General features: G+C 41.4%; 1 long non-coding RNA gene and 1 pseudogene across 1 annotated transcript in view; both read left to right on the top strand.

Annotated features, from left to right (window-relative positions):
* The window catches only part of LOC150057375 (uncharacterized), a 57,494-nt gene that overhangs the window by 11,687 nt on the left and 21,007 nt on the right, over window positions 1-24,800 (top strand). The gene's annotated exons all lie outside the window — the stretch shown is intronic.
* On the top strand, window positions 12,705-15,258 carry LOC150057377 (olfactory receptor 2T27-like; annotated as a pseudogene).

Here is a 24,800-nt window from a genome sequence, read left to right as displayed (position 1 = left end):
TGGCATTTTTCTATGCATGTGGTACCAAGAAATTGAACCCGGGTCTTCGTGCATGCTAGGCAAGCACTCTACCACTAGGCTAACCTCCTGGCCCCAGCACCACTTTTATTTAATAATGTATCTATTTAGTTTCCTTCATACCTATTTCCCGATTTCTTGATACTTTTCAGCAATATATCAAAATATCTAAATATGGTACAAAGAAACTTGAAGAGTAAAAATCCATTTTTGGGAAGACCCAGAATTTTTAAAAACTTGGTGATAAGGAGTGATAAACAATTTAGATACCGAAACTAAAATCTTGACATACTTTGACCTGTTGATAGTTTTGTGCATGGTCTGGCTGAAGCTGAGCAACATTGCTGAATGACAAATGGATCATTGAAAAGACAAGAGGGGAAAATGAACACACAATCTGCCGGAATCTTTGGATTCAGAAAAGTCAATTGTTTTTCAATGACAAAGGTGATGTACAGATAGGTTACGGTTACATAAGTAAGGCAATGAGAACGTTTTTTTCAAACAGCTTTACCTCCTCCCTTGTTTTCTCCTGCTGTTCCTCGCTCTCCAATCCCAAGTTGTAAAGTTCATTTCCAACATGGTATCTAGCGAGTAACCCTTTGCTTTGGCTCACCTTTTATCCAACCATTTCTGTGGTTCCCCTGCCCTTCTCCAAATCAGATAAACTGACATACAAGACAAAGGGTAATGAAATCAAAACAGTGATCACAGAGAATAAACCAAGGGGGGGAAATGAAAGAAAAAAAAGAAAGATCTCAACACAGTACACTAAAAAAAAAAGCAAAATAAAAACCAAACCAAACCCTCTTGTATCCATATTTTGGAGTTCATTTCGATTAGAATTTTATTTGGTCACATGTACATAGCTATTAAACTATGGTGATCTTCTACTAGGATTTTGCTAGGTGCACATTATTTATCATAGCTAAGGTACAAAATCAACCCAGACGCCCCTTAGTAGATGAATGGATCAAGAAGATGTGGTATATGTACACAATGGAATTCTATGCTTCCATCAGAAAGAATGGCATCACCCCATTCAGAAGGAAATGGAAATATTTGGGGAAAAAATCATATTAAGTGAAGTAAGCCAAATCCAAAAGAAACATAGACTCCAACTGTAATAATTAGAAAAGTCAATTCTAAGAGGAAAGATTTTAGCTGTAAATTCCTACCTCAACAAAATAGATCTTATATGGACAACTTAATGATTGGCCTCGGGTTCTTAGAAAAATAAGAACAAAGTGAACTTAGAAAAATAAGAACTAGTAGTCAGAATCAACAGAGATTGGACAGAAAAAGTACACAAAGAACAAAAGTTCTTCAAAAATATAAATAAAAGTGATAAACAATCAATCTGACCAAAAGAACTAGGATTTCAAGGGGGAGATCACAAAAAAAAATCGACAAATGAAATGTAGAACATCAAGAGGGAATATTTACAAACATTCATTTAACAAACTTGAAAATCTAGTAGTAAGACTTAAAGAGAGTCTTCTCTGAAGAAGAAACAAAAATGGCCTATAGACATATGAAGAAATGCTCAACATCTCTGGTCATAAAAGAAATGCAAATCAAAACAACTCTAAGATTCCACCTCACTCCAGCTAGAATGGCCAGGATCAGGAAAACGAATGACAACAGATGCTGGAGGGGATGTGGCCAGGAGGGATCACTACTACACTGTTGGTGGGAGTGCAAACTCATTCAACCACTATGGAAAGCAGTGTGGCAGTGCCTCAAAAGGCTAAACATAGAACTCCCCTATGACCCAGCAATTCCACTACTTGGCATTTACCCAACCACCCAGAAACAAGGACATACTAAACCCACTAGCACAACCATGTTCATTGCAGCACTATTCACCATAGCAAAGATATGGAACCAACCTAGATGTCCCTCAGTTGATGAGTGGATCAACAAGTTGTGGTATTTGTACACAATGGAATTCTATGCTGCTGTCAGAAAGAATGACATTGCCCCATTTGTTAGGAAATGGAAAGACTTAGAAAAAATCATATTAAGTGAAGTAAGCCAGACGCAAAGGAACTTAGGCTCAATGGTTTCCCTCATTCGTCATAATCAGTAGAAACCTTGGGCTCTACTAGCAGAGATTTGCAATAGAGCAAAATCTTGATACATAAGGACATATAATGTGAAGCTAATTGAAAGGACTTCCAGGATAGTGAAACAAAAGCCATATAATGAATGATTGTTGTCCTTAATGTACTATGTTGTTTCTCATCTCCTTTGCTGTCCCTTGGTTATCTCATATTGGTATAGTATCTCACCTTGTTATCTGATTTATTGAATTTATTTGTATTTGGATATTTGAAATTTGATAGGGAAGGGGGGAAAACCAAGACGGTTGGGGGGTGTGGGGGGGGGGAGGGATACGGGTACCAAGACATGTGAAAGGGTATCAATGTATGTGAATGAATGCACCTTCTATCTGGCAAATATCATGTAACCCTTTTACTAATTACAATAAAAAAAAAAGAAAATCTAGTAGCAAGATTGAACCACAATTCAGTCTCATTAAATAACCATCTCCCAACAAAGAGAAGTTCAATACATTAAAAATACAACTGTCAACAAAATAACCACATGGCACGCGGAGGTTTGCGCTCCGGGGCATCCCGGTGGGCAGGAGAGGCTGGTGAGGGAGCGGCCTGCATGGAGGCCGGGACAGGCCTTGTCGAAACTCTGGGGATCCTGACAGGCCAGGAGGACAGGAGCAGGGCTTGACCGTGCATGGCCTGGATGCCAGCTCCCTGAGTTTCTGCACCAGATTGAAGTGCTTTGTCATATGCTTCGTGGCTGCCATTTTCTTCTCTGTCCTTGGAACTGGATTGCTGTGGCTTCCCAACGTAAAGCTTTTGGTGCTGTTTTACACCCTTGGGAATCTTTCTCCTTTGGCCACTACCTGCTTTCTGATGGGACCAGTGAAGCAGCTGAAAAAAAATGTCTGAAAGCACAAGATTGTTGGCAACAGTTAGTGTGCTCCAGGGCCTCGTCTTTACCCTGTGTGCTGCCCTGTGGTGGCACAAGAAGGGACTGCCCTTCTTATTCTGCCTACTGCAGTCCTTATCCATGACTTGGAACCGTCTGCCCTACATACCATATGCCAGGGATGCAGTTCTCTCCTGAGCTGAACGTCCTAACATGCTTGTGGACTGACTGGAGCACTGGAGTGTGGATAGACTGTGTTTGAAAAGTGCTTGTGGGCCAGGAGTTTGGCCTAGTGGTAGAGTGCTTGCCTAGCATGCACAAAGACCCGGGTTCAATTCCTCAGTACCACATACGTAGAAAAAAAAGCCAGAAGTGGTGCTGTGGCTCAAGTGGTAGAGCTCTAGCCTTGAGAAAGTCCAAGGACAGTGCTCAGGTCCTGAGCTCAAGCCCAGGACTGGCAAAAAAAAAAAAGTGCTTGCGGACATGCTGTGTTTGAAGTTCACAGTTCCTGACAGAGCCTCAGTCACTCCAGAGCTGAAGACCCCCTCCTGTACAGGTGAACGCCCTCACCACCCACACTGTTCATGCTTGTGGCTCTCCATTCACTCCGTGTCATCAACCTGCTTCCCAAAGATAGGGAGACTTCTAATCATTGCCAATTGTACATAATTTTGCCCAGTTTTTTAATCTTTTCAAGGCAGATGTTGAAATGTGACTGAGGGATGAATCTGCGCTCCAGGGTACATTCAGCTTGCTTGGTTTTCTTAAAATGTCTACATTTTTTTCATTTATTTTTTATTGTAATTAATAGAAGGGTTACATTATATTCACCAGATAGAAGGTGCATTACTTCACATACATTGATACCCTTTCTCATGTTAAAATGTCTACATTTTAAAGATCTTTTTTAACTTTAAAAATGGGAATCTTTATTTCTTAAGGTTGCTTATATATTAAAAATAATATATATCTTTACAACTTTGAAATAAACTCACTCTTGGAAAAAATTTTTTAAAAAATAACCACCATATAGTTCAGAAATCCTCATTCATTTTACCTGACTTATGTAACTGTATATCACCTTTATAATATGAATAAAAAAGAAAAATAATCAGACACCTGCATCCCTATATTTATTGTAGCACTATAGCCACAAAATAGAATCAACCTAAGTATCCATCAACAGATGAAGAAAATGGTGCATGTATACATATATATGTACAGTTGATATATATATCTTAAAAATACAATTTTTAAAATGTAAATAATAAAAGATTTTATATGTGCCAGATGTATCAAGCATTTTGTATGATGTTAAGAAAAGGCCCAATGAGAAAAAGGTGGCACAAAGGAACAAATGTAATCTAGCATCTATGAAATACAACAATTCACTCAAGTAACTCAACACTGTGCTCATTAGCAGGCACTAATGATCGAGAGTTTTGGGATGTCAGCCCAGATACCTACCTACTTTTCAGAACTGCCTACAGGCTTGGCTCTGACAGGATAAGAAGGAAGGAAGCACTAAGAGGAAAAACGATGAGTTCTCTAGAGGCACATCTGGAACCACTCAGGGAACTACCCTTCTGGGTCTTATTTCTCCTCACCACTAACTTCCTATGAATAAACAAAAATAATTGTCTCTGCTGTGGCAAAGAATGGGAGCATAAAAATAACTTATAATTTCTCTCAATTCCTTAGGGATGAGATAGAGAAAAATACCTCATCCAGTAGAATGTAATAGTAAAATGTAAAAGTATATGTAATAGTAAATGTGAAGAATGTAATAGTAAGTTTAAAATCCATCTAAGCAGCCTGACATTTTGAATTTTATTGACTATTGGGTGAACATAATTTTATTTCACTTATTAGTAAAAATAATAAATTTATAGTATTAAAAACACAAATACAGTGCCAAGAGCATGGCCTAGTGGTAGAGTGCTTGTCTAGCATACATCAACCCCTGGATTTGATTCCTTGGTACCATATACATAGAAAAAGCAGGGAGTGGTGATGGCTCAAATGGTAGAGTGCTAGCCTTGAGGAAGCTCAAGGACAGTGCCAAGACCAAGGATTGGCAAAAATTAAAAAAGCATTCCAGCTAGCAATCTACTGAACTAATGGGTTTCATGGGGTGGGAGCACTGGAGCACTTGAACTAGCCAAAGAAATTGACAATGTGGCAACTGCCCTTGAGAACTCCTGATTTCTTCCTCAGTGGTTTTGGTAAACTGTTTTCATTGATGGTATGGGAGGCAATAATAACAGACTGACAAGTCCCTAAAATTTTCAAGGAATGTAGGTTTGAAAAGATATCCTGTTGGGGACAAGAGTTTGGCCTAGACAGTAGAGTGTTTGCCTAGCATACACGACAATCCGGGTTCGATTTCTCTGTACCACACACACACAGAAAAAGCCGGAAGTGGTGCTGTGGCTCAAGTGGTAGAACACTAGCCTTGAGGAAAGCCTAAGGACAGTGCTCAGGCCCTGAGTTCAGTCCCCAGGACTGGCAAAGAAAAGGATATCCTTTTAAAATGAAGTTTGGGGATATACCATTACTTGATTAAATCCTGGTTCAGCCCTTTTCTGACCATGTGGCCCTGAAAAAGTCAAACTTTCCAAACACCACCAAGCCAACAGATGTAATAATTCATACTTTATTTGGTTAAGGTCAGTGAGTGATATTTAAGTACATAACAAATGGGAATTCTTAGTGTTGCTATTCCTAACAATAAAAATAGAATTTCCCAGAAGACTTAAAATGCTGCTTTAAAAAGTATCATATTGGGCCAGGAATGTAGCCTAGTGGTAGAGTGCTAACCTAGCATGCATGAAGCCCTGGGTTAGATTCCTCGAAACCACATACACAGAAAAAGTCGGAAGTGGCACTCTGGCTCAAGTGGCAAAGCATTAGCCTTAAGCAAAATGTGTCCAAGGACAGTCCCTAAGCCCTGAGTTCAAGCCCCAGGACTGGCAATACACACACACACACACACACACACACACACACTCAGCAGAATTATTTCAATGCCTATGAAAGATAAAAGAATCACTACATCTTGCATAGGAATGTTTAATTGCTTGTATATAAAAAAATCATTCCCATTGGAATTAATGAAAGATGGTAAACAATTAGAAATCTGACAATGCTAAAAGCTAAAATTAAATGAGTGAAGTTTTCTTTTATTGTCAGGATAATGTATAGAGGGGTTACAGTTATATTCAACAGGTAGTAGGTGCATTACTTCTCCCACATTGATACCCCCTCTCATGTTTTTGCCCCCATTTCCCTCCCCCAGACCCCCTATGAGTGAAGTTTTAACAAAGCAGTCAGGGCTTTGTATAACCAAACTATGAAAGAATTAAAAACAAAAGTAACAAAAATATGTAATGTGAAATCCAGAAATCATCATCTCTCTTATCACTGAAAATGTGTTAGATGCCAGTGGTATACTCCTGTAATCCTAGCTACTCAGGAGACTGTGATCTAGAGGGCTATGGCTCAAGGACAGCAGAAAAATCATCAAGATTTTGTCTTCAAAATAGCCAGAAAAAAGACTGGCTAGAGGCATGGCTCAAAACAGAAAACAAACAAGCTTGAAACCTGAGTTCAAATCCCAGCATATACAAGACAAGAAAGAAAAAGGACAGGAAAGGAAAGGAAAGGAAAGAACAGGACAGGAAAGGAAAGGAAAAATAAAAAAGAATAGAAGGAAGGGAGGCAGGGAGGAAGGGGAGAAGGGGAGAAAGAGGAAGGGAGGGAAGGATGGAGAAAGGGAGGGAGGGAGAGAGGGAGGGAGGGAGAGAGGGAGATTTGTTCCTTACCTTTTTTAACTTAGGTGACCACAACATACAAAAAATAGATTCGAATTTAGTGAGGGAAATGGTGTTCGGGGATGATTGTGTTTAAGGTGTTCAGATCTACAGACAGTGTATCAAGTGTCTTCTATGACAGGCAAGAGGAGCTGGCTTTTTCCTGAGTTATTCTAGCAAGGACCAGCCCAAAGAAACACATAGAAATAAATAAAACAGAAAAGTAAATAAAGCAAGCAAGACTGTGACTAGACATGTCATTCTTCATTATCTGCCCAGTGTGACTGGCATGCTTCACAACACTTCCTTCCTAGATGCTTGGACTTTCCACTTGCCGAAATCATATGACCTCTTTGCATGCTTTTTATGATCCATACTCACACAGAGTGATCTGAATGCATACCACACTTCCCTAATAAATGCTCAGCCTTGGAAGAATTAAATAGTGTTGTTGGATGAACAAAGAATGAGAACACATACAAAAGGTAAAGAAACCTCAGACAATCGAATACAGAGCAGCACACAGGGATTTTCTTGATTTAAGAGCAGGCCACCTTATATATAATTCCAGTATGGGGAGGTAAATGAGAATGAATGTGATGTACACATCAACCTCCTAGACACAGGATGTGTAGGCTGCTCTGCAGAATACTTTGTTCTCACCATAGGTCAGTTTCTTGAGATTACTTAAGAAGTAAAATTAGGGGATAGCTTAAAGCTAAAGACAGAAGAACCAACTGAGTGTGGAAAAAAAATTGGGAACATAAAAATGAAAATGTGCAAAAGAAAAGAAGATTTTTGTGGTATTTGAATATAAAATACTTCAAATATCGGGGCCAGGAGTTTGGCCTAGTGGTAGAGTGTTTGCCTAGCATGCACGAAGACCCGGGTTTGATTCCTCGGTACCACATACATAGAAAAAAACCAGAAGTGGTGCTGAGGCTCAAGTGGTAGAGCTCTAGCCTTGAGAAAATCCAGGGACAGTGCTCAGGCCCTGAGCCCAAGCCCAGGACTGGCAAAAAAAAAAAAAAAACTTCAAATATCAAGTAATTTTTGACAATTGGGATGCACAAAATACTTTTAAAAAAAACTCTCAAGCTAGTCTCTGGTGGCTCATGCTTACAATCCTTGCTACTCAAGAGGCTGAGATCTGAGTATCTCAGCCCAGGCAGGAAAGTCTGTGAGACTCTTATCTCCAATTCACCACCAAAAAGCTGTGGCTCACGTGGTAGAGCATTACTTTTGAGCAAGAAAGCTCTAGGTCAGTTCCCAGATCCTAAGTGAAAGCCTGGGACTAGCAAAAACAAATAAACAAACATTTTATTCTCTGAGTTCATGGTGACACCAGTACACACAGATGCAAGTGGCCACTGACTGAATTCTTTCTGAAAGAATGGAACCATCAAGGCCAATATGTAAGTGGCAGCCCTGGTCAGTCTTACATTTCTTTCTCCATGGTCTTCAGATTCTACTTTCCAGGATTCATTGGGCACTTAGAACCTCAAGGCAGGCAGAAAACCTTGGGTATGTGGACAGTAAATGAAAAACAAGATTCCTAGCAGCCCTTTTAGAATAAAAGGACAAAAGTTGCCCATCACTTCTAGCTCCAGTTGTCAGGGATCCAACATGACTTCAGAACATAGCTGGTGATCAATACAAGAATCAGGAGCCCGGAGTTTGGCCTAGTGGTAGAGTGCTTGCCTAGCATGCATGAAGTCCCGGGTTCAATTCCTCGGTACCCCACATACATAGCAAAAAGCTGGAAGTGGTGCTGAGGCTCAAGTGGTAGAGCTCTAGCCTTGAGAAAGCCCAAGGACAGTGCTCAAGCCCTGAGCCCAAGCCCAGGACTGGCAAAAAAAAAAAAAATACAAGAATCACCACACAAGAGCAAAGCAAAGAATAAATGAATAACAATTCTGCAGCAACAAACCCTGTTTCAATTGGCAGGTATGGGAGCTACTCGTGATCCAAAACTCAGTACTCTCAGGCAAATCTCTGAAAAATAAGGCAAGAGTAGTTTTTAAACTTTTATTGAAAAGGTGATATACAGAGGCAATTTTTCTTTTTGAGCAATATCACCCGTTCCCTTGATTTCTCCCAGTTTTTTTCCCTTCCAACGCCCCTCCTCCACAAGTTGTGCAGTTCATCTTCCACATGGTGTCTAGTGACTGTCAGGGTTGATTTGGTTCATTCCTTGTCCCGCCATACCTGTGCTTCCCCTTCCCCTTCCAAGTCAGATAAACTGACATACAAGATTTAGCTTACATTGTCTGACCACTGAATGACAAATGAGGAGAGAGCAAACTTATCCTGATGATCTGTTGTACATTAATCTGGTATCTGCAAATATTTGCCTGCCTGAGGCATAGTTACCTAAAGATGAGATAGTTATGAGATCTAGTTATGTGGTATTAGATGTGGGCCATAACTTGTCATTTTATATTATTCAAAGAGTATGTTTATTATTTTGTAAACATTAGATATCTGATACTGTGAAAGAAGCCAAGGGTAAAAGTTTTCACTGCAGTAACTAGTTGAATCAATTGAAAATGTCAGCTTATCAAAGCACCAAACATTCACATTGAAGGTATCTGAGCATGTTGACTTGGCCTGAATTCCAAAGTATAAACAGAAGTTTCTGTGGTACTTGCTGACCACAGAAGATGCCATGGTGGTAAGGAGCTTCTAGTGACCTAGACCTGTGCTCATGTTCCAAATCTGCCCATTTGCTGAACAGAAGACCTTGACCTAGAAGCTAGGTAACCTTATAAATTTTAATTGTTGTATGTTTTTATGATCAACTATCCCTTCATGATATTACTATAACTAAATGAGTTCGTGTATTGCATGCATAACACAAAATAGGAATAAAGAGAAGACTTACTTTATTTTACATTTTTAATGGAAAAATAAAATCCAAAATGCTCTTAAGTATAGCCAATGTTAGTAAATATGATAAAAGAAGGCAGGAGAAGGGAAGGAGCGAGAGAGGGAGGAAAGGAATGAAGAGAGTAAGGTGGGGAGAAGAAAAGGAGGGAAGGGGAAGGGAGGGACTGCCTATGCCTAATTGCCACTTGGCAAGCATTTTCCCCAAGACACCAAATGGTGTGACTGATCTGTTTTCAACCAGCCAAATACCTTGTGAATATATATATATATATATATATATTAGCCTGGAATAATTGTCTGAGGGCCTGGGGGCCCTGAAGTCATTTCTCTACAGCTAAGAAAGTGTGTATACATTTTCTTACAGCAGCTCCTCCCGTATCTAGAAACTATAAGCTTTTTAAAATTTTTTGTTTTATTGTAAAGGTGATGTATAGAGGGGTTACAGTTACCTAAGTAAGGTAGTGAGTACATTTCTTGTCATTGTTACCCCTACCTTGTTTTCTCCCACTATGAGCTTTATCTCAAATTTTTGACACTTGTATTTGCAATTCATTCAGATGTAGACTGTGCCTCTTAATTTCTTGTGCAGAAAATAACAGGAAACACTTGCGATCCAACAGAAAGCAAATCATTAATTTTCAGTTTTGGAAGACTCACCTATTCCAATGACAGGCCTCAGATCTCGAACAGGTGAGATATATAAAATAACTCAGAAATTAAGAGCCCCAAACTTTCTCCATCAGCTATCATAAAGATAAGCAGCCCTCTTCTAAAATACCCTTCCAGTAAACCCTCCATTTAAGTACTCATTTGAGATGGGACAGGAGCTAAGTATTGTCCATCTCTTTCTTTGTTTTGTTTCGCCTTTTCCTGTAAAGGTAATTTCTCTAGATGTTTCCATCTAGGTTTTTTTTAACCATCATCTATAAATTATGTGTGCGAGGTTAAAGTGGCTCTACTAGTTGTCATGTTTTGATACATTATTACTGCTAACAACAATTTTGGAGATGTTGAGATTTGGGAGAGAAGCTAGAATGTTGTCAAATAAGTACTGCCTTTAAGTCAGAATGCATTAGAGCCCACTACTGTGCTTTCTGTGTGTCCTGACCCTACTAGTCTGTAAAAACCACATGGAACATAGTCCTGGGAAAGAAATATTAGTCATCTGTGTACCTAGAGACTGCAGAGCTAATGGTGAACTGTGAAATAGAGATGCTTGCCTCTCCTCCTCAACACCTGCTTCAACTGGTAACAGAAGGGGCTCGCAGGTCAGTCACTCTAATTGTGTCCCTAGCTTTGTGCTCTGATTTTGACCATGGGTGTAGCACACCCAACCAATAAGTGACCATGTGGCAGCTGTTCCTTTCTTATAGTGAAGGAGCTTATATTCATAACACCTTTGCTGCCATGCATGGCAAAGGGAAACCGTCTGATGATTTTTCCTGTATATCTCACACCCCAGACCCTCATCTACCAAATTGGCTTTTTATACCAGCTGCTCAGTTGCTTAGAATTGACCATGTGTGTATCCTCTCAAACAGAGGCTGGTTGTTCAGATGCTATGAAAGATGTGATTTGTCCTTACTGAACGTGCCTCCTTTTGTTAGCTGGATCACTTCAGCTTTTCCCTTTCTTTCTACACTTTGTGGTGGTCACACACATTCACTCAGCTGCTCAACAGCTTATTCAGGTGCCACAATGTGCATTGTTCACCTTACTGTTTCCTAGGATGAAATGTCCCAGACAATGTACATTTGAGAAAAACCAAACTCACCATAGACAAAAGCAGGTCCAGAACCAGTCAGAAGCAGGCTTCCCCAGCCTTGGTTTCTCTGTACATTTTTTTGGGTTATGGGGCTTGAACTCTGGGCCTGGGTGTTGTCCCTGAGCTCTTCAAGTCAAGGCTTCCACCCTACCCCTGGAGCCATAGCCCCCTTTCCCATTTTCTAGTGATTAATTGGAGATAAGAGTCTCACAGTCTTTAGTGCCTGGGCTGGTTTTGAACTATGATCCTCAGATCTCAGTCTCCTGAGTATCTAGGATTATAGGCATGAGCCACCACGCCCAGCTCTCTGTTCATTTTTAATTAGGTTTTGCTGTGAGGGTCCATTCTGTGCAGATAGGATATTAAGCAGTATCTCTGGACTGTTCCCATTTGATGACATTAAACCCACACTTGATTGTAACCACAAAAAATCTCTTTGGACACTGATTAGTGGAAAGAAAAATCAGCCCTACTTTCCCACCTCTAGACTTCTGCAGGAGTGCCCACACTTCTTTGAATATCCTACTGCCTGAAGGGCTTGCATAGTCTTCAGAGATCCACCCAGAGTTTCTGTCTTGGTAAATCCAAGGTATAGGATGGCAGTTTTCACTTTGAACAAGTAACGTATGTGCTGATCTAGAGACTGTGCTTTGGTCCAGCGAGCTCCATGGGCTGTGGCAGCAGCATAGCTGCAACTCTTCTGTGAAATCCCTTATTCAGTAGTTGCTAGATTTACCTGCACCTAAAAAGCAAATCAAAACACTAATTCCCAAATCAAGTTATCTCTCAAATCAGTTAAATTACTACTTCTGGAAATGCTGCACAAATATCAGTCTGTTCTGAGCTCCACAAATCGTTTCAATATGCAGGCAGATCGAAGGACTTCTGCTCATCTATTACTTGAAGATTTGCTAATCAGTTCTTTATGTCCTTTCAGCAAGTATGTCATGTAAATTTCAGTAACACAGCTAAATGATTAGTGTAACATTTGGTCTTGAAGATAAGAACATAGCGTTGATTCAATTCCAAAACTATGACATGAAAAAATGAAAAGGGTCATTGACAATAGGCAGAAGGTCACTCTACTTGCAGTTGTGGTCAATAAAATGTCATGTGGCAAGAAGACATGCTAAGGGACATATGAGAATCTTTCAGGAGTACCTGTGTAAGAGATACACTTCACAACTGAGATTTCATGACTCTCTATGAGATCTTTTCAAGGTAGCTGCACCATTTCTGAGCCTCCGGCTAGAACTCAGGAGGAAATGGAAGACAAAGTCAACAAAAGAGCAAGATTCCTGGTGGAGCTTGTCGACTGGGACAATGTGAGGTGAGTATGGGATGCAACTGGAAATACAACAAGTGATTTGAACCCTCACCCTGGGTATGCAGTCCTATAGCTGGAAATGGATTTAGCATGTAAAAGCATTTCCTCAACTTCTCTCCAGCCAAGCTTTGTAGCACTTAAAAATCTCTAATCGACTGAAAATTTTAACGCTTCTCTTTTCCAAAAATGACACATCTTAAATAATTTTAAACAACAACACCACTATGGGTTGGGGTGTGGCTCAAGTGGTAGAGCACTTACCTAGCATGTATAAGATTCTTTTTGTACTATCATATGAAAGGCAGAGTTTGCTCTTCCTCCACACTCCCTAAAGCTGCTTTGGAATAATTTTCCAAAGTAAGTAAACTGAGATTTTCCTTGGGAGTTGAACTTACCCGAAATTACGTATGTGTATATGTGTGTGTTTATATATTATATGTCTATATCTATAAAAATGTGTGTGTATATGTGTGTGTGTGTGTGTGTGTGTGTGTGTGTGTGTGTGACTTTGTGGCTCTAGATAATCCCAAAGGAAACTTGAAACTGCTTTCTCTACTCTTGACATAGAATCCATACACTTACCTATAATAAGACTCAATTCATATGAAAAAGTTTATAAGGGATCTTCTTAATACAGTAAGGCTCGATTATCGTGACAATATTGAAATTGAGATCTGGAAGCAACAACACAAAAATGGCGGAAAGACATCAGAAATCCACATTTAAGTAATCTGGCATGGAAATAGAGATACAGGCTTCCAAGAACCAATGAAGCAAAAAGAATATGGTTGCCATCTATTTCTCAGAAATGGAGCACATGCATCCTAACCCAAGTAATAATTTTTAACCCTATATACACCTTTGTGGATCTAGTTCCTAGGAGTTAGGCAGAAGAATACAATTTTGTTTTCTCTGAATGCATTTGTTTAGTATTGAAAAATATTATTAACTATGAATAGTTTATAAAACATGGGACATTATAATATACTGCCCCATAAATTGAGATAGTAACTGAAAGCACAGATATTTTAGTGTTTTGTCTTCTCCCACACACATATTTATTTTTTTATTGTAATTAGTAAAAGGGTTACATGATATTTGCCAGATAGAAGGTGCATTAATTCACATACATTGATACCCTTTCACATGTCTTGGTACCCATTTCCCTCCTCCCCCCACACCCCCCACCCATCTTGGTTTTCCCCCCTTCCCTATCAAATTTCAAATATCCAAATACAAATAAATTCAATATATCAGATAACAAAGTGAGATACTATAACAATATGAGATAACCAAGGGACAGCAAAGGATCCCACACACATATTTAGAATCACAGGTTTCCTTCTGAACATTGCTTCAGCTACAGGTCATGCTTTTTGTAGTAATTCTTGTGTGAAATAATGCTGACCTCACAAAAACATCCCCCCAAAACATTCTAATGAACTGCAAAAGCAGGCCACGCAGTTTCTCCCATTTCTCTGCTTCTGCCACCCTGTCCCCTTTCTCTATCTATTTGAGTGTGTGTTTTTAAGCTGGTGGACTTTCCTTCCACAGTGAGATTCAGCAGGAGGCAGGCAGGGAGCCCCAGAATCATTCCTCCACCACCGGCTTCATCCTCACTAGTCTTTTCAACCACAGCCAGATGCACCTGTTCCTCTTTAGCATGGTGGTCTTGGTCTACATACTTGCCATGGTCGGCAACTCTGCCATGGTCCTCCTGGGATGGCCTGACACCCAGCTCCACACACCTATGTACTTCCTTCTCAGCCAACTGTCCTTTCTGGACATCTTCTTTACTTCAGTCACTGTCCCCAAGATGATAGTGGACGAGCATCTCCTTTGAAGGATGTGGAGCACAAATATTTTTCTTCATGTTCCTGGGAGCTGCGGAGTGCCTCCTCCTGGCCCTGATGGCCTATGACCAATACGTAGCCATCTGCAACCCTCTTCGATACCCAGTACTCATGAGTCGCAGGGTCTGCCAGCTGACAGTCGTGGGCTCCTGGCTTGGAGGGTCCTTTAATGCTTCCATTCAGACATCACAGACTCTGCAGTTCCCCTACTGTGGTTCACGAAAGATCTCCCACTTCTTCTGCGAAGTACCCTCGCTTCTGGTGCTAGCCTGTGCAGACACAGAGACCTATGAGCGGGTGCTGTTTGTGACGGGGTGGTGGTCCTTCTGCTGCCGATCACCTTCATCACCACTTCCTATGTCCCCATCCTGGTGGCTGTGCTCTGTGGAGGGGCATCGGAAGGCCCTGGCCACATGTTCCTCCCACCTGACCGTCATCAACCTCTTCTATGGACCCCTGGTCTATACCTATATGCTACCTGCATCCTAGCACTCTCCTGCACAGGATGACGTAGTGTCTGTCTTTTATTCCGTTCTCACTCCTATGCTTAACCCTGTCATGTACAGCCTCAGAAACAAGGAAGTAACAGGAGCCATAAAGAAGGCAATGGGAAAATGTGGCATCAGTAGGAAGGCCTAAGATTTGGGAAAGAGCATGAACAGATGAACACACCTGAGCTATTCATTCCATGATGTGAGGTGAGGCAGAGGGTGGGGAGATATTTAGAAGGCCCTCTATTCTGCAATTCCATGACCCCATTTTGGGATCTCCTGTGAGACAGAAAGTCAAACCCACATAAATGTCCCTCGTGCCCCTTTAGACACTGCCCTTTGTCTTCAGGTTGTCCAGATTGATTCTGCTCCTCCTCTTCATGCCACAGAACAACAGGCTGCTTTGTCAGCTTTTCTTTGTAGAATGGAGCAATAACCCATCATTTTGGGTCACTGAATGTCAAGAGAGCTTTACTTCCCCTGATAAAATCCAGTTTTGCTTCTCTTCCTTCCCACTACTCCAGCCGCACTACATTGTTTTCCTAGCTGTTAACTACATATACTTCTCTATCAGAATCTTTTAACTGAGTTCCTCATGCTTAGGAGTTTTCCTCTATGACTGGAGGCTTTCCTTTCAATTTTGCATGGCTTCCTCCTTCATTTAGGATTGGCTCAAATCTGTCATATGAGATCCATGTGCTCCAATTACCCTTTCCAAACCAGAATTCTTGCCTCTAATCCCATCTTTATGTTTATGACACCTTTTTCTTTTTGATTTCTAGTTTGGTTTTGAGACTGTATATCATTAATCTTGCCTCAACTGGCCTCACATTAGGATCCTCCTGCCTCTTCTTCCCAACTGAGGCTCTGCTTTATTAATGTTGCTTTCTCAGCTTCTACAAGATTGTCTGGAACATGCAGCTAATCAATAAATACTAGCATACCACAGATAACTTCAAAGAGCATGCTCTTCTCTGGTTCAATTTCAAGAATGACTTAAGGACAGTCCTCAGACACAGAAGAAAATATGTTTGCCTATCTGAGAAGGAGGAGCGATAGGGAAGAATTAGAATGGAGTTATCAAAAACTCTGAAGCATGACATACAAAAGCTATCCTGAGATTAAAGCACTTCATCCCTAATGTGTTAGAAATCTGCCCATTTAACTTCATCAAAAGCTTCAGGTGCATTCATACAGCCCCCTTACCATAAAAATGTTCCACTGATTTTGTGGGTAAAGTTGATGGTCGGTGAGACAAATCAATGTTTGTCTATCTTTACAGATTCCTATGGGCACCTAATAAAGCAAGATCTATCTAGTGAAAGAGTTGGGTTTTTTGTTTTTCACAGAAAAAAAACCCCAAGTTTTTAGATCATCCCCAACACATAATAGACAGTAAATAGTTGTGGGGTTAACTTAAATTATCTACCTGGACAGTTCTTTATGATGTCTTTTTTTAAGGACTAGTTTAGAATGGATTCTGATTTTTAACCTGCACAGTAACATTGATTCTATAAGTGTACAGCTTAGAAAGAACTTCAGTTCTTTTGGTTGGTTAACCAACCAACTCGTTTCCTGTGCATATAGCACAAAGAACTGAAAAGACAGATGTTCAAACAAAAACATAAATGCTCACAGTGTTGCTCCTCTCCTCTCCGGGGCAGCAACACGGGAACAGGGAGGGACACACAGGGCCAGCCTGTAGTCCCCCGGGAGCCGAGCGAGATGGTAAGTGTCGAAGACCCAGCCCTCCCCCAATCACCGGGGAAGAAAAAACCACGCTGAGTCAGAAGCAGTGTTAACCATGAAAGCGCATCAGATCTCTCTGCTGATCTCTTGTTCTCTGATGCTCTCTGATGCTCTCCTCCTTTATTGCGTCAGACAATTAGTTATATACTGTTAGGGTAGGAGAAGGTGGGCACTGGGAAGCTAGCCAATAGGAAGAGGGCCTCTGTGCTACCACTAAGGGTCTGGGTGGGGCTTTCAGGTACTGGGCAGGACAGGTGCAGGAAAGCGCGCGAGACTTGAGCTGCTGCGAGACCCGCGAAACTGCGGGGGGTTCAATCGAGTCACGTACACAGAGATGCCTTAAGAGAGGTATGCAAAGGACCGAATGCCTAGACAAAGCCCTTTAATTGCAGCTGAGCCAGAATCAGGCCTCAGATATGGAGGCTAGGCCCCAACAATTCCCCCTTTTTTGTTTATTAGAACAGGGGGGACAAGCACGCAAAGCCCCTGTCTTAGGTCGTCCCCTTCGGGGGATCTTACCCGTCATTGAGTGCTCTGCAGCCTTCTGTCCCACAGTACAGATCACCCCGGGGCCTGTCTTAGGTTGTCCCCGCTCCAGAGATCTTACCCGTCATTGGCTCTCGGGGAGACATCTAAGGGGAGTCGAGGGATCCCTCCTCGTCATAGGGCTCTCCTTGGTAATAGCAGTCGTTGGCATTGGTAGCAAGCCTCTGGTAATGCACCTGTACGTTCATCAACTGAATGGATTCGTTCATCAACTGAATGGATTCTATCCTGCTTTGAATGAATTGTAACCTTATTGATAACACAGGGCCCAAAAGTTAAGAGTAAGAACAAGAGGAGTATAGGACCAAGAAATGGAAGGACATAGGGTAGCCATCTGTGCAGTCCGGTCCAGAGGAAGTTCATGATGGGTATCTTGACTCCAAGAAGAAACAGGATCAGCACTGTAAGGTCCATTATTTATTCTGAAAAAGAAGAGAGAGAGAGATATCCTCAGGAGGCAGAGAGCCTTCTGGGTGTTCATCAATATTATTGGGGTCCCTCCATATTTGGGGACAATATTTAAGATCCCTTGTAGGGACCCAAATTGGCTTTGTTTCATCAGTGGGGAAAACACAACCAAATCCTCTTCCAGCTGTAATGAGGGGATCAGGGCCCCTCCACTCCCCATTAAGGGGTCCTTCCACTGGACATAGATAGTTTGATAGGGAATAGAGGTTGTCCAATGTTTCTGGAAGGGTGAGAGATGTTCCCCTTTGGCAAAATTTAAAATATTGAGAGTAAACAAAGCCATCTTTAGCTGATCATGGGGGGGGAGTGTATTCCCCTTTTTTGTTTTATTAATTGAGATTTAAGGACATGGTTATATCTTTCTACTATTGCCTGTCCTCTGGGATTATGAGGGATGCCAGTAGTATGGGTAATTTGCCATTGTTTAAAGAAGTCATCAAGAGACTTGCTTACAAAACACGGACCGTTATCGGTTTTTATTTGGTCTGGCAATCCGAGGGTAGCAAAACATTGAAGAAAATGACTGATAGCATGTTTAGCTCTCTCCCCGGAATGGGCTGTAGCCCATTTTCAATATCATTTTCAATAATTCCAAATGAACACAATCCAAAGCATCTGTCAACTGATGAATGGGTTATAAAATATGCTATTTTTATACAACAGATTACTCGGGTATAAAAAGAATGAGGTACTGACACACTAAAGTGATTTTCATGAATGACTCTTCAAAACATGACATTAAGTGCAAGAAGTCAGATGGAAAAGCCCATGGACAGTAGTGCAGGATTCCATTTGTACTGAGTGCCTAGAATAGGCAAATTCATAGAGATAGAAAGCGATTAGTGATTGGTGATTAGTGATTAGTGACTGAGAGAGCAGAAATGGAATATTGGTGCTGTAACAATATAGAATTTTATTGGGGGTGGGGAGGAAAAGACATAGCTGCAGGCGAAATGCCAACCAGGACACACAGTGGAGTAGTGAGTTTCAACACTTTATGCTTCATTTAATGCTCACAAGGTTAACACCCAGACCTCTGACTCCAAAACCTAACATAACTTTGCACAATGCTTAAGCCATGACTCCAACACCAATGTCATCATTAGACTAAAGGAGGGGGCAATCTCACTTTCTTGTTTCAAAATCCCCCACAAATGTTTAGGACCTACAAAGGACATTGGGCCTTCTCAGCAGGCCTCCCTTTCCGAACCAACTTCCGCCCGTACTCCTCCCATTACCGGAACTGCCGGAACATCCGGTCCTCTGCTTCACTGCGATCTGATTGGCCAAGGCTTCAGGCAGTCTGGAAGAGCCTGTGGACCAGCAGGGAAGGGCCCGCCCCTAGTGCTTGCGCTTGCACAGTGCCTGCTGGCCTTCCTGAGAAGTACAGCCTCCAGGAACTCAGCTCCAGGTACCTGGTTCTCACCTGCATCCTGGTCCTGGCACACCCCTACCACTGGCCTCCCCTGCCTGTTCCTGCCACACACCTTCATCAGGTCTCTTGGAAAAGAGCAGCTGGGCCAGAACTCCCCTAGGCCCCACAGGCCCAGACTGAGTCTTGGTCCTCCAGGCCCAGCTGGTGGCACCTCCCTCCCCATCCCCCCCAGCAGGCCACACAGGGGACTGCTGACCCAGACAGACCATTCACTCGTGGGAGAGTCTGCTGGGAAGCCCGGATGTGTTTCTTCTGGTGGGTCTGGCTGACTTTATCCTCTCCTCAACACAGAGAAGGGACGGCACAGCCTCAACCATGCCTCCTGCAGCTGCACGCAGCCTCCTCTTGGTGTGTAGCCTCACTTTCCTGCCCTTCTTTACAGGTGAGCTTTTGGGATAGAGTCAGTCACCCTGGATCCCAACCATGTCCCCGCATTGCGTTCCTAACTGCTTTCAGTCTCACATGCCCACATTTCCAGCCACTTCTGAATTTCTGAATGTTCTTCTGCTTGCTTCACCCCCTCATTCTAGCCTAGATTCCCACATTCATGTCATGATTCTCACATTCGGATAGGAAGTCCCAGCTCATTTCTTCTGTATTCTTCATTGACCCTTTCCCATTCTGGGCACGGGACTCTTCGTGACACCTGTAGTGAACAAGTAGAAAGTATTGGTGCCCTCAAAATACTTTGGTCAATTCATCAGTGCTGGAGGTTGAGTCCTAAGTGTCAAGTTCACGTTAGCCACTTTCTGACCAGGGCAAGCAGTTGAGCCCAATGTTTTTATGCTTTTTAGAGAACTTAGACTTTGGTTTCTTCCTGTGGAAATTGTAAGGAATTAGTGAGCTAAAAAAAAAAAATCTGACATAAGCCTGGCATTGTGAAGTCCGACATCTCATTAAAGACTAGCTTTCTGAACCGGGAGTGTGGCTGGAGTAGTTGAGCACCAGTTTTGAGAGAGAAAGCTAAGGGACAACACCCAGGTCCTGAGTTTAAATGCCAGTACTAGAACAACAACAACAAAAATGATATCCTGGCATTTTGACAATTTACTTGCCTTGGTGGCACATGCAAGTAATCCACAAGGAGGTTGTGGCAGGAGGACCAAAAGTTTGATATCATCCTAGGCTACCCCTTTAAAAAAGAAAAGAAAAAAGGTAAGATGAGCAAGAACACATGGCCCTGAAACTTCAAGCCCCAGTACCAGAACAACGCAACAACAGAGTAGTTTTCTGTTGTTGTTGTTGTTTCCTCTAGATTTGACTTGCGTTGGAGAAATGAAAGAATAAATAAAAATGCTCACCATTGGGGCTGCAATGTAGCTCAGTGGGAAAGTGCTTGCCTAGCAAGTGCAACATCCTGGGTTCGATCCCTAGTACCAAAAAAAAAATGCTCACCATTATAATATAAATCATTAGCTTTTGTTCAAGTAGTTCTACATCTCCCCTGATTTCCTTAAGGGACATTGGGGTGCTATGTGCATGGCATCTATCCAGCCCTGGTTGTTCTCTGGATTCAACTGAGATTTTTCAGTTAATTCTTCATAATCATTGTTGCCAGGCTCTCAACTCAACTTCATTTCCCCAAGGGCATCCTCTAATTTCCTGGCCAAGGGCTGGCTATTCCTGCCCATCACTCATGTTGTGCCTTTTAATGAATGTACATCTGATGAAGATGTACTTAACGCCTAAATTCCCAGTCAGTACACCAGATATTTTCCCCAAAACTTAGGGCATCTTCTGGCAAGAGAAAAATTCTCACAAGATGTGAAACATAGTTGAGGTAATAGAAAACTATTAGAAAAGAATGGTAGAGGAAGACAGTACATGGCAGGAACATGCCACAGGAAGACAACATTTCAGCCCATCTCAGTCATCTTGTGCCGGTTTCCTCCTTACAGAGACTGGCTTTGGGTTAAATAAGGAAATTTTTTCTAGCCCTTAGTCACCATTTCCTTGTCAAGAAGGATTTGGCTTGTCAGCTCATCCTGCCATCTTGAAATTCTAGAGGCCATGATTCTCTGACTTCCTTCTTTCCTATTAACTTTGCCTATACTTGTCCTAGGTAACTTTGCCTGTACTTGTCCTCTTACATTCTCATGTTTCTTTGGAATTGCCTGTACTTGTCCTCTTACATTCTCATGTTTCTTTGGAATTGGAAAAGGGAAAGCTCATTGTATACTATCTTGCTGTCCTCCACACCATTTACCAGTGAGAATTTATTAGGAGCCCGTATAGAATTTTAATAAGAAAAGTGAGCCTAATTTCATATTAAGTTCCAACTCTTCCTTAATTTTCACAGAAAGGTGGGAAAATCATTGTCCAACAATTCAAGATTCACTATGACTAACTGAGAGGACTGACAGTAACTTGTCCAGGGTTTAAGATTTAAGCAAAAATAAAAGCCCATTGTAATACAAAATCAAAAGAAAGAGAAGTGGGGGAGAGGGAGAAAGAAAGAAGGAAAAGCCTTTTATTGGAATGTTGGGTGTAGATACTGAGAGATATGCATTTGGTTGACCAGGAAAAGAGATTGATCAGTTTGTGTGCACAGAGATATTTTGATATGAGAGGAGGAAGGTAAAAATGCAGCTTTGAGGAGAAAGGAGCAAAAGAGTACTTAAGCCCAAATGTTTAATCACTTGACCTCATTTCCTTAAAACTGCCTTACTTTCTTTACCTTGTATTTGTGATTTACAGTGAAGTGTGATTGAATATTTTTCAGTCTACTGCTGTGGTCTCCCTTTCATTGACTGCTAGAATATCTCTAACCATTGAGCATTCCAGTTTTTTCCAATCATTTCTCATAAAGAATGCTACCATAAATTATCTTATATAAGTACAATTTTCATGTATTCCTAAAAATGGATAAACCGAAGAATTTGTGCAATTAAACTTTGATTCTATACTTACCAACTTTTCCTTGAAAAGAAATGGTACTACTCAGGTGCCAGTGGCTCATGCTTATAGTCTTAGCTACTAAGATTTAAGAGGAGCTGACATTTGAGGATTGTAGTTCAAAGCCAGCCCAGGCAGGAAAGCTCATGAGACTCATATCTCTAGTTAAGCACTTCAAAAGCTGAAATTGGAGCTGTGGTTCAAGTGGTGGAGTGCTAGCCTTGAGCAAAAAAGCTCAGGGACAGCTCCCAGGCCTTGAGCTCAAGCCCCAGGACTGATACAAAATAACAGGAGGAGAAGGAGGAGGAGGAGGAGGAGGAGGAGGAGGAGGAGGAGGAGGAGGAGGAGGAGGAGGAGGAGGAGGAGGAGGAGGTGGTGGTGGTTGTTTAGGAGGAGGAGGAAAAAGAAGAAGAGGAAGAATGAAGAGGAGGAGGAGAAGGAGGAAGAAAGAAAGAAAGAGAGAGAGAGAAAGAGAGAGAGAGAAAGAGAGAGAGAGAAAGAAAGAAAGAAAGAAAGAAACAAAGAAAGAAACAAAGAAAGAAAGAAATGAAAAATTACTACTTTGTTGGTTTTACTTGAGGCAGTCTCCCTATGTTACCCAGATTGTTCTTTAATTCTTCAGTTCCTGAGCTCAAATGATCCTCTCATCTCAAGAAGTAGTGCTTACAGAAATAAATGATAATGCTTATTGTTATACATGACAGTTTTGATTTTTATTAAGAATTCCATTCCGCGCCAGGAGTTTGGCCTAGTGGTAGAGTGCTTGCCTAGCATGCATGAAAACCCGGGTTCAATTCCTTGGTACCCCACATACATAGCAAAAAGCTGGTAGTGGTGCTAAGGCTCAAGTGGTAGAGTGCTAGCCTTGAGAAAGTCCAAGGACAGTGCTCAAGCCCTGAGCCCAAGCCCAGGACTGGCAAAAAAAAAAAAAGAATTCCATTCCACAATAGTTTAAATATAGCTGCTACTAGCTGTCTGCAGCAGTACATATGTATGAGATTGGTGTGACTGACTTTAGTTACACTTAATATTAATTAATTTGAATTTAAACACATCTCTGGCAGCAACTTCAAAATAGTTTGGTGTGATGAGTTCACAAAGCAAGAATGCAAAATATATTTCTGAGACATGAATTAGAAAGTTATAGTAATACTAATGATTAGTTCTTGGTTATTTTTCTTTTGTTCTTTTAAATTCTTTTTTAGGTATTAAATTTAAGTTTTTATGAGTTTTTTTTTCCTGTGGCTTTTGTTTTGGTACTTTTGTTTGGGCTTTTCTCATGGCTTCAAAACTTTATCCTCAAATCTCAGCCTCCTAAGTAGCTAAAATTGTAGTTTTTGTAATTTACTTTTGTCTCCCAATTTTTTAAAAAATTACTTTGGACTTTGCTTCACCATATAATATTCTAGGAAAACCAGGCTAGGTTATCCTTGATCTCTAAGAACTGTAGTGCCTGCAATGCCTGTACTCCTTAGTTTGCTGGTCAGCTGGTCACTTCAGGCTCCATCTCTTCCTTTCCTCATCACCTGGCTCCCAGCATCAGCACCACCTCCACCTGTCCAGGGCAGAAAAATGGCTATCCTCACCTTTGCAGGAACTAGGGTGATTTTTAGCACAATATTTTAAAGGTATTTTAAAACTGAAAAAAAATACTTTGCCTCCTCTTATGTGGACAATTTACCTTCAGAAAAACCCAAAATTCATGGAATTTCCTTTTCTTCTTCTTTTTTTTAATCCCAGGAGCATAACAAGAGACCCAAGGCTATGGACAGACTCAACCTTTTGAGAACCATCGAGGTTCACTGTCTATGTGGCTAGTGATAGATGAGGGAATCTCTCAGCCTCAGTGCTGCACTGCTAAGCTAGCTATCCCAGAGGAGGGGCATGGAGGGGGAAGAAAACAAAAATACTGACTTGTAGTGTCCATGATAAAAATATTCCACTATGGTCCATATCCAGCTACGAGTGTGAAGTCATTAAACCCGAAATTGACACACATAGTTGGCTCTGCCATGGAACCAGACCCAAACATTTGTGACTGTGTCTACTCTCCAAGCTGACCTTGGTCATGGAATTTTCATAGTTTAAGGGTTCCATGCCAGGACATGGCAGTATTGAGGGATTTTATCCTAGTCTTCAGCATCTGGTATTTCCTTACTTTCCCATGAAGGCATCATAACACTGTGTGTTAACCAGTCCTGTTGTCCAAGACCCCCACTCCCTGCACTGCTGAGAGCCCTTGTTTCAAGTGTGAGTGGCTCACACCTGTAGTAACTCTTACCTGCTCAAGAAGCTGGGATCTAAGGATTGGACTTAGAAGCTAGTCCAGGCAGAAAAGTCTGAGACGCTTATCCCCAGTTAAACAAGTCAGAAGTAGAGTTTTGGTTCAAATCTCAAAGTGGTATAGAGCTAACCTTAAGCATAATAGCTCAGAGACAGTGCTCAGGCCCTGACTGAGCCTCAGAATAGGCAGACAAACAGAGACAGAGACAGAAACACAGAGGGAAACAGAGAGGAAGAAAAAAAGGATAGACATAAGGGAGAGAAAGGAAGAGAAGAGAGAAAGGAAAAGAAAAAAAAGGAAGGAGAAAAGAAAG

The sequence above is a fragment of the Megascapheus bottae genome, chromosome 10, assembly GCF_031878675.1.
Source record: "Megascapheus bottae isolate mThoBot1 chromosome 10, mThoBot2.hap1, whole genome shotgun sequence".
NCBI lineage: Eukaryota > Metazoa > Chordata > Mammalia > Rodentia > Geomyidae > Megascapheus > Megascapheus bottae.
The sequence above is the reverse complement of the archived record's forward strand: the minus strand, read 5'-3'. Positions and strand labels throughout refer to the sequence as shown.